The sequence below is a fragment of the Choloepus didactylus genome, chromosome 16, assembly GCF_015220235.1.
Source record: "Choloepus didactylus isolate mChoDid1 chromosome 16, mChoDid1.pri, whole genome shotgun sequence".
In the NCBI taxonomy this organism is placed as follows: Eukaryota; Metazoa; Chordata; class Mammalia; order Pilosa; family Megalonychidae; genus Choloepus; species Choloepus didactylus.
In genome coordinates this window covers 49,033,605-49,042,964 of record NC_051322.1, presented here as the reverse complement: position 1 = coordinate 49,042,964, position 9,360 = coordinate 49,033,605, and the positions used below count along the sequence as shown (strand labels likewise).

Sequence of the window (9,360 nt, the reverse complement as noted above, 5' to 3'; positions counted from 1 at the left end):
TATATGATATAAGAATCACAAAATATTTGCTAAAGTATTTTGATCTGCTTGGAAAAGGAGAAGTAGTTGAAGTTGAGGTTTTTTCCATCTTCTTGGTGCTGGGACACCATAAGTGCATCTTTTGCTCAAACCAAGTGCTATGGGTTTATGCAACTACTTTGCTACATCTATATGCCTGATAATCTCACAATAAGATAATTTTGAAATAGAAATATCAGAACATTTAGGAAAGTTTTGTATATTGTAAATAATATTTTCTGTTGTTTTTTAATCATCTTGAAAAGATCTATCTAAAGAAAATATTTTACAATTGACCTCTCACATTTGTCAGTAATAAATCCTTATTTTTAAAATGTCAGTGGGAAGATGTAACTTACATATTACATATAGTGATGTTTATTACATTAACAGTGTCTACAGACCTTGTAGGAATACAAAACATGGCTTTTTTTTGTGCAAGCAAAAGGGCCTCTAACCAGAACAGTGCATGGTAAAGTGTGTAAATGTGTACTATAAGCAGCGCCTCAGGAAAATAGCTGGTGAAATAATTTTCCGGTCAAAAAGGGATGTGGGAAGGGATTACCAGTAACCTCTATTTTTTTAAGTCTCACCCCTTCTAAATGAAACAGTTATGGCAATTTAATTCTTGAATGTAGCAATGTTTGTTTAGTGAAAGTTTAAAATATATAATTCCATGCTTCCTGCAATGATGTAATGCAGTTCTTCAAGTCACTCCTGGTCATTCAAAATGCTCACCCTCTAGCCCATAGAGCACCTACCCCACCTGCCTACAGATTACATTATTGTCTTGGTTGAGTCTTTACAAGGTCATTGTCCAGTTCCATTATCTTTAAATGTATATAAACTATAGAATTTTAATTTTTCCTTTCTGTTTTTTTTTTGCCATATTCAAAAATTATATTTGTTTTTTTCAGATGGAATGCAAAGAAATCATATGCTCATATTTTAACCTAGAATGGTGCAGACCTAAGGACACCTGAAGGGAAAGAAACCCCCTAAACTCCCCTACCTCTAGTGTTCTTCCCTCCCCTGGCACCACGACCACCGAGAAGGCATGAGCTAGGGGAGCCGGAGAAACGGCAGGCAGCCTGCTCTTCCAGAGGCAAGGCGGCTGCTGCAGCAGGGCCTTCAAGACACTCAGGTGGAGGTGAGAGGGACCAGATCCTACTGGACAAGCCTGCTGAGTCCTGAGGACATTGCCATCATGCCGGGGCCTCTTGCTTCTCAATAGACGCTCAGTCCCAGGTCCGCAGCATACAGTTGATTTACTGTCTCTGTTTACACATGAGGGCTAAATTAATAATAATAGTAATAATATCCCTTCTTTACATTTCAAAGGTCTATCCAGGATCTTCCAAGTACTTTTATCATTGCATCTTAAAATCCAACTTAATTTGAAATAGGAATTCTGCTGCATTGTCAAACTACAAATGAAATTGTGCCACAGTAGTAAAGGCTATATAAATGAAAATTTTACATTAAATGTTTTTAAGTAAAAGAGATATTGATCTTATCTAGGAGGACTTAACATTGACTTGCCATGCAAAATTAAGTTCAAAGCAAAAATGTATCTATTTTTTCACCAAAAATAAAAATTGTGTTAAGCAGAAAAAAAATTTTAATGTTTTTTTACTTGATGTAATGGTAAGATTTAAACTTCAAGTATATATTAAAACTTTAAAAATGTAACATTGTCATAATAAAACCATTTGGCAAGAAATTTATGAGTATTTCCTTAACTATTTGGTAACAACTGAACCACTCTCTCTAATTAATAGTTATTGAGAAATATGACATAAGAAAGTTACTTAAATATTTATTTTTCATCAGTATTTTACATTTTTTCCTAGCTGGTATGTTTTCAGTATCCTCACAGGGAGGAAGAAAATATCTGGGAGCTCAGGATTTCCTCAGGTGGAGAAAGTTCCTGTTGTGGTAGCTTCAGTAACTGGATGCTTTAATCGTTTTTTGTTTGGTAATTTGGAATAACCTCTCAGGCCAAAGTTTTGACATTTTAGAAGAACCAGAGAGAAAAGCTGAAGTAGAGAGAAGGTAACGTTTCTCACCTAATATGATGAAAGAAACGTACAAGGGGCTGGTGAAAGCCATCAGCCCCATCTCTCACTAAATGTCTGTGTCTTTCTATCTCTCTAAAGGGATTCCACAAAACTAGTTCCTCAGGACTTCGGATTCGCATCTAGCTGACCTGCTCACCAGTGAAGGTGGATACTGAGACCTGATTCTAAGGCACGGTGTGGAAGTCGGATTAGAGAGGGCGTTGGGAATGGAAGAAAGGTGGATGGTGTAATCTGGATTTCCAAATCTACTCCAGGTAAAGGAAAGTCATGTCTTTATGTTCCAAAATATTACCAGCCTCTTCTATTCACACAAAGTGCAAGGAACAAACAGAGCAATATAAATTTGCCCTATTCCAGGGACCTTTAAAAATCAGATAAGTGTATAAAAGGAACACATTCAACTGACTAGCCTCAATGCAACTAATAATTAGGAAATGAGTAAAAGTTATCTTTCCTTCTTTTTCCAGACAATTCAGCATCTTCTCAACGCCTTTAATGGGTCCACAAAGAGCAATTTGGATTCAGAGATTATACAATTTAATAGTTGTTCAACACATAGTCTGAGATATTTTATGTAAGGGGAATAATCATTAAGAAAAGAAGACAAACACTCACTTAAATCTCAGGTGCCAATAATGACACATTTGCCATGATGAATAGTCAAACAATTTCTGCTTTGCTGGTATACTGAGTTTTTGCACATGGCCAGGACAGGACATCGGCCATTCTCTGGTTGGTGTCTTTACTTTTTTTTTCATAGATTGATTTTTTTTTTTAATGAGTGCAAAACAAAAAAGAAATCTAGACACAATAGAGATGTAGTTAAAACTCAAGAGAATGATGTACAAAAGTGCACCATGAATACAGTTACCAGAGCAGGAAAAAGAAAGATATTGGTGAGGGCTAGCAGAAGGCAGAAGAGCTACACACCCTAATTTAATTATTATGGTAACCCTTAGATTACAGTCACGAAAACAGAGACTCAGAGAGGCAAAGTAACTTCCTCAAGGTCACACAATGAAGTGGCAGAAATGTAAAAGATTTTTTATAACTATCCAGCAATAACAATTACTCTCTCAGAATAATCTGTCCTTTTTCAGATCTAAGACTTGAGTAGAACATGAAATACTGAAAAGAATAGAAAGGAAATCAAGGAAAATTATTAAAAAGATTAGAAATCTGGATATAATTCTAAAGATTAAAGAAGCAGACTATATAGGCTATATATATATATATAAGCATAAATAAATAGAGGTCTATCTCTATAAATACATATATTGTTTTGAATTAGTTAAGTTGGATTTTAAATTTGGGTCCAGGTGGAGGTGAGGTGTGACACAATGGGAAACCAAGGCCACACTGGATAAGAAAAGATAGTGTGTTACTCACAGGTCCCAAAGACAGAGGGTGCCACAGGGATCGACAGGAAGCATGATCGGCTAGGATGGCTCAGCCAGCGGGCAGGAGCACACCAGCAGAGTGAGAAGGACCTGCAGCTTATGCCCTTATTATGGTCCAGGGGCAGAGGATAGTAGGTTTCCCATGGGAGTCAAGGATTGGTTGGTTTAAAACAAGTGCACATGAAAAGGGAAAGGGACTGGGGATCCAGGGGTTTTGGGGATGGTCAGCTTATCACTTGGGGCCAACTGTGGGTTTGGGGTGAGGTGTGTGGGTGGTGTGGTGGTGGCTGTGATTATGGGTTTGGGCTCTGGGGGAATTTATGCTCCAGGGCTGGAAAGCTGCTTATTAACCAGGCCAAAGGTCAGTGTTGAGCCAAGTGGCTTAGACAAAGTGAGATGGATGCCAAGATAGCACGCATAAGTTTTGATAGTTATAACATATTTAGATAGATGTATAGGTAGATAGATAGAAGAATAGATGATAGCTAGACAGCAGTAAGATAGCTAGCTAGTTAGCTAGCTAGATGATACATAGAGATAGAGAATGCTAATTCACAATTTGCTGTTATTTTGAAGTATTTGTGAAGCTATTTTTCAGGGGATAGTGACCAGTTCTCCACACTTAATAAATACTAGATGAGATGAGTTTAAATAAAAGTACCAATTATTTAAGCTGAATTTAAATCACAATTTCTGCTCAACTGATGTTATAAGCACTGAAACAAGCTACCTGGAAGTCATCAACTCTGTTTTTCAGTGAACTCCTTAAGAATTACTTTGATAGCACACTATTTAGAATAGGTCATATGAAACATGTCTAAATATAAATATGATGATGTTAAATGAGAACTTCTAGCTCAGGGTTTCCATAATTCATGGAAAAGACCGCATTTCGAAACTACAATAATTATTTTACTCCTTAAAGCCATCTCCATTTGTACTTTTATTCCCATGAAGTACATGGGACCATTGTATGTTGAATTTTATGCCTTGGAACATTTCCAATGTTTTCTGTGTTCTTATTTCATCTTTGCTATGAACTTAGTAAACAGTGAATTTTATGAGAAAACAAAGCTTCTAACAAGGATAACATAAATAAAACATTATTGAAAGAATATGTATGTCCTCATTACCTCAGAAGGCAGAGGAAGTATGTATATTCTTTCATAATCAAGAGAGGATTGCAAAGAAATTTCTTAATTATAAAGCAGTAAAGAGTCAGGTAATCTTAAATTTATTTAAATGGCATAATGACATGATTTTCACTTCTGCAAGAAGTTATTGTGAGTAAGCCAAAATGAGTATTTAAACACAAAACTGGAGATCACCTTCAGTCATTTCTTCCCATGTCCAACTAACTAGACTATTAGGATCTGTATAGTCATAAGAGGCAAAACATACACTAACAAACACATGCATACATACACAAATGCACACATGCACACACTTGCTCAGGTAATCACACAGTTTGGTGTAGCTAAAGCATATTTTTCCATTTTCAAACCTATGGACCAGGCAATAATGCATAGTATGTGTTGCACATTCAGTTTCTGCAATCATGGCATTTACTCTCTAGTTTTATTATCAAAAAAAACTCATCTAGATTTTCCACTTAACTTTCTTTAGGTAAGGCATAATGAAGAGGCCTTGCTTGACCAGATGTTTAATTGTCCTGAACTGTGCTGACATCCACAACTTTTGTTCAGTAAAAAACAAGGTGTAATAAAGCCTTAGTTTATTAAAGTTCTGACAATATTTACTTCTCTGCAACTTCGTTCTTTCTCTCAGCTGTTATAAACTGCTATGAATTTTTCCTCAAAAGGTATTTTATGGCTGCTAAAACTCCGATACCTAAGATGATTTTCCAAATTGCCACTCTTTATACAACCTCTTAGACTGTGGAAGAACTCTTTTCTGCCAGTCTTTGAAGATCCTTTCAAAGAAACTAAAAGCAACCCAGCAACAAGGCACACGGAGCCAAGACATAGCAGTATCCACAAAGGCCCTCCCAGGGCCCGTAGAACAAGCTGTCACATGCTATTGCTAAGAGCAAGTCAGGAGATGCTCATGCATATGATAGGAAACAATGAGTCGGGCAAAGAAAACCTGCTAAAGGTTGCAGAAAACCAAAACTGCAACCAGAGGACCTTACAAAATTTTAAAATCTCATTCCCATCAATTAATCAATCAAAAATAACTGTATTATATATAAACGATAAACAAAAGTTAAGCTTGAAAATGCATTTGTTTTGCTTTTTAATTGTGTATTTAAGTTTACAGTAAAGAGGCCAGGCTTTGGAGCCAGACTACCTGAGTTCTAATCCTAGCTTCACCACTTCACCTAGCTACGTGTCTTTGGGCAAGTTACTTATTCTCTCTGTACCTCTCTGGACTATCATTATGAAGACATTAATAGCCCCTACTTCATGGAGTTTCTGTAAAGAAGTAACAAGACTGCCTTTGGAACACAGTAACTGTTAGTGAAGATTGATATGTTCATTGTTTTTATTATTATATTTTAAATCTTCAAATTGTACTCAACTCAAAAAAATTGAGTGCTGGCATACAAACTACTGAAATCCTAGAATTATAAAACCTCTGTATTATCTGATTCAAAGCCTTCTTTTTACAGATGCTCAAACTAAGGCTAAGAGGTAACTTGTTGGTCAATGGTAGAGTTAAGAATTGACTAGGTTAGTTCCCTTTCTGATACTCCAAACTGTGGCTGTACAATTTCTTTTTCACTAATCTTTTGCCTTAACCACAAGGCTTATCCTGTGTAGTCTACTCTGCACTGGAAATTCCTGTGAGTACACAGGCAAATAAAGATGAAGTAATTCATATAAAGTTATCTTGCATAGTCAAACTGGTAAGAATCACCAGATGATTGCAATTTTCTAATTGCACTTCCTTGGGAAACTAAATATGGGTTTCAAAATGGAAGACTTGGAATTATTTTATTTAGGTACTCATCATCTGAACGTGGCAGTGTTGTGTAAATTTTATCTGTAATGTTGCACTGTGCTGGCAACATGACAATGTGCAGGTGGGAAGCTTTTTTCCTAAGAATTCTTATCTCATTACCACCAATAGATCAGGGTAGCCAACTAGCTTTGCAAGATAAAAATTTACTTGAAAATTATCATAAAAATGATGCTATTAACTCTACCTCCAGTAAGATGTATACTTTATGCCAATGGATAGTGAGTAACCACATTAAAAAGTAACCACATTTTTCCGTTAGTTTCTATGTGATTTATGGTGCCCAGTTGCTGACTCAGTGAAAGAGTTCTATTACAAAAGCTAATGGCCCAACATAAAATGGAAGGAAGTAAAATTTGACTTTCCCTTTCCATGTTTCTTCCTTATTTCTAGGGCACAATATGCCAAAGTTTTCCTGTTTCCCTACTTTCTGCTTCCTCTAAAATTCCAACCATAACTAGTTAAGTTTTCAAATTGTCTGATAAATTAATTCACAGTAAGGTATAAATGACAGAAAGCAATTTGTTGCTTCTCCAAGGAAGATGTGTCTTAAATACTTGGAATGTCTGCTGACTCAGTAAACAAAGTAAAACTTCATTTATCACTTTGCAGCAATCAGGAATTAGAGTGCTCTGTGGATGGACACTTTCCCGTGCCCCTCAAATCACATATTTGCAGGACCTTCCTGTAACTCAGGTCTGGTCTTCTGGCCAATTGGCCTAATGCACCTCATCTTCACAAAATCAAAGTAAATAAAATGCTCTATAGAAGTCCCAAAATCTTCCTCTGAATTTCTTTGATTCTTGTTTTTGGATGGGTTACTCATACTTCTAAAGTGAAAATCCAAGATATGAAAAATAAACTGTAATCTGTGGACTTAAGATTCCAGTTAAAGAAAATTCCAAGGCAAAGTAGACTGTCCCACAGTGCCAAAGAAAACCCATCATGCCACTTTCATGAAACACAGAGCCCTTCTTTGCCAAGAACTTTCTCATAGATTTTACTTTGTTTAACTCTATGTCTTCCTGGTAACACGGTTTTGCTTCATTTGTAGACTTGTCATCAAATTGACTCATTACTTCAGATGAATGTTCTAATCCTAAAGCTGAGAAAGAAATACAATGGTATACTTTCTTCCTCTTTAAAACCCACAGGATAATTAGTCACAAGAAGTCTTTGTTGACTGACTTACCTTTACTGTAGCTGATTCTGCATGAAATGGGTGTGACTCTCTCCAAAGGTATGATATCATTGCCATATGGTTTCAGAAGCTCAGCTAAGAGAAAGTCCACCTGAAAAAAAAATGCTATTGTAAATTGACAGACAATTGCCCAGCAAAAGAAGAGGTCAACTTTCAAGGAGTATAGTAATGTTCATTATGAGAAAAAAAATCTTTTAATCACAAATGCCCTGAGATCTTTGGGATCACTAAATCTAAATTATCCAAAGCCAAATTTTCCTGTTACCTTCCTTGTATCAAACTTTTGCTTAACTGATTTAATGTTTCAACACCTTTCTACCTAATAAAGCCTCTACTTTAAATGAGAACTAGAAGAGGTAATGAAACTCAAGCTGGGTCCACTACAAAAAACAATACCATTCAAACAAAACATTAAAAAACAAACATTTTCCTGAAATGCTCAGGTAACCGACAATGTTTTAATTCTCTAGTTTTATAATATTTAAAGGACTGCTTCAGCTCTCCAATTCCCTGGGCATAGACATAACCAATGCAGTTAAATTATTATTATTTATCATATTATGAGGCTTCCAGTTACTTTTGTTACAGAGTAAATTTCCTACATAGAAGTAAATTTCCACTAGTAATCTCTAAGTTGGGAATTAATTCAAGAATACCAATATTATAAGTTTTAGCTAGTATAGCTTATGCAAGTCTGTCCTCTAAAGTAATGGTTCCCAATAATTTTTCTGCATGACGCTTGGGACTGATGACATACGCCATGCCTGGGCAGTCTTGTGTTGAGACTCTTTCTGCCTTCTCTACTGGAATACCACCCACTTTCTCCACCTGGAAGGAGTTAGTAATATCATTATAAAATAATCTTAAATTTTCTCTAATCATTTTTAAAGTAAATAATTCAAAAACTCCAGATTGACTGGTCTAGTAATGAAATTAAAAGCCACCACCAAAAAGACTAATTTTGAAAGTAAATTAACATAGGTCACTTAATTTTGTTGAATCCTTGTTTTTCCTTTAAAATAGAAATAGTTATTTATTTTTGAGATTTTGCATCTCTCATCAAAAGTGCTCCTAATCATCATTCTAGATAGATTTGGGTTTTTTTAAATACTTGCTACATTTTTATTGTATATGTATACTGTACATATATTTAATACAAAATTTCCCATCATAACCATTCTCAAGTGTACATTCCCATGATCCACTCACAATGTTGTGCTACCATCACCGCCATCCATTACCAAGATGTTTTCATGACTCCAAACAGAAACTCTCTACCTATTAAGCAATAATTCCCCATTCTCCCAATCTAGATAGATCTGAAAAGATCTTTAAATCCAAAATTTTACTTCTAGGTTTGTTCTCCAAAGGCATTGCAGCATTTCTATTTTACTTTTCTATTATACATAAGAGTGTCACTTTTCTATGTGCAAATTAATGAAATAACTGCTGAGAAACCAAGTTTTTGTTTCGTGTGTGTGTGGCGGGGGGGGGGGGTCTATCTTTTGAGGTCTTTTTCTGTGCATCTCCCTAGGCTCATTAGTCACTTTTGGTCAGCATGATAGTTTCTGCTCTGACACTCTCAGTAAACATTCCTCTGCCTGCCCATAAAACACTACAAGTCCTGTCTTGCTGGTGATGGATCTCAGTCCAGTGCTGCTGTTAGCCCAGTGCTCCT

The 9,360-nt window shown here is 35.9% G+C and overlaps 1 long non-coding RNA gene across 1 annotated transcript in view; it reads right to left on the bottom strand.

The window, feature by feature from the left end:
- LOC119511142 overlaps positions 1-9,360 on the bottom strand; it is a 76,313-nt gene that overhangs the window by 61,266 nt on the left and 5,687 nt on the right. Inside the window, exon 2 of the long non-coding RNA XR_005212160.1 lies at positions 7,674-7,773. This is a non-coding gene — a long non-coding RNA (uncharacterized LOC119511142). The remainder of the gene's footprint in view (positions 1-7,673; positions 7,774-9,360) is intronic.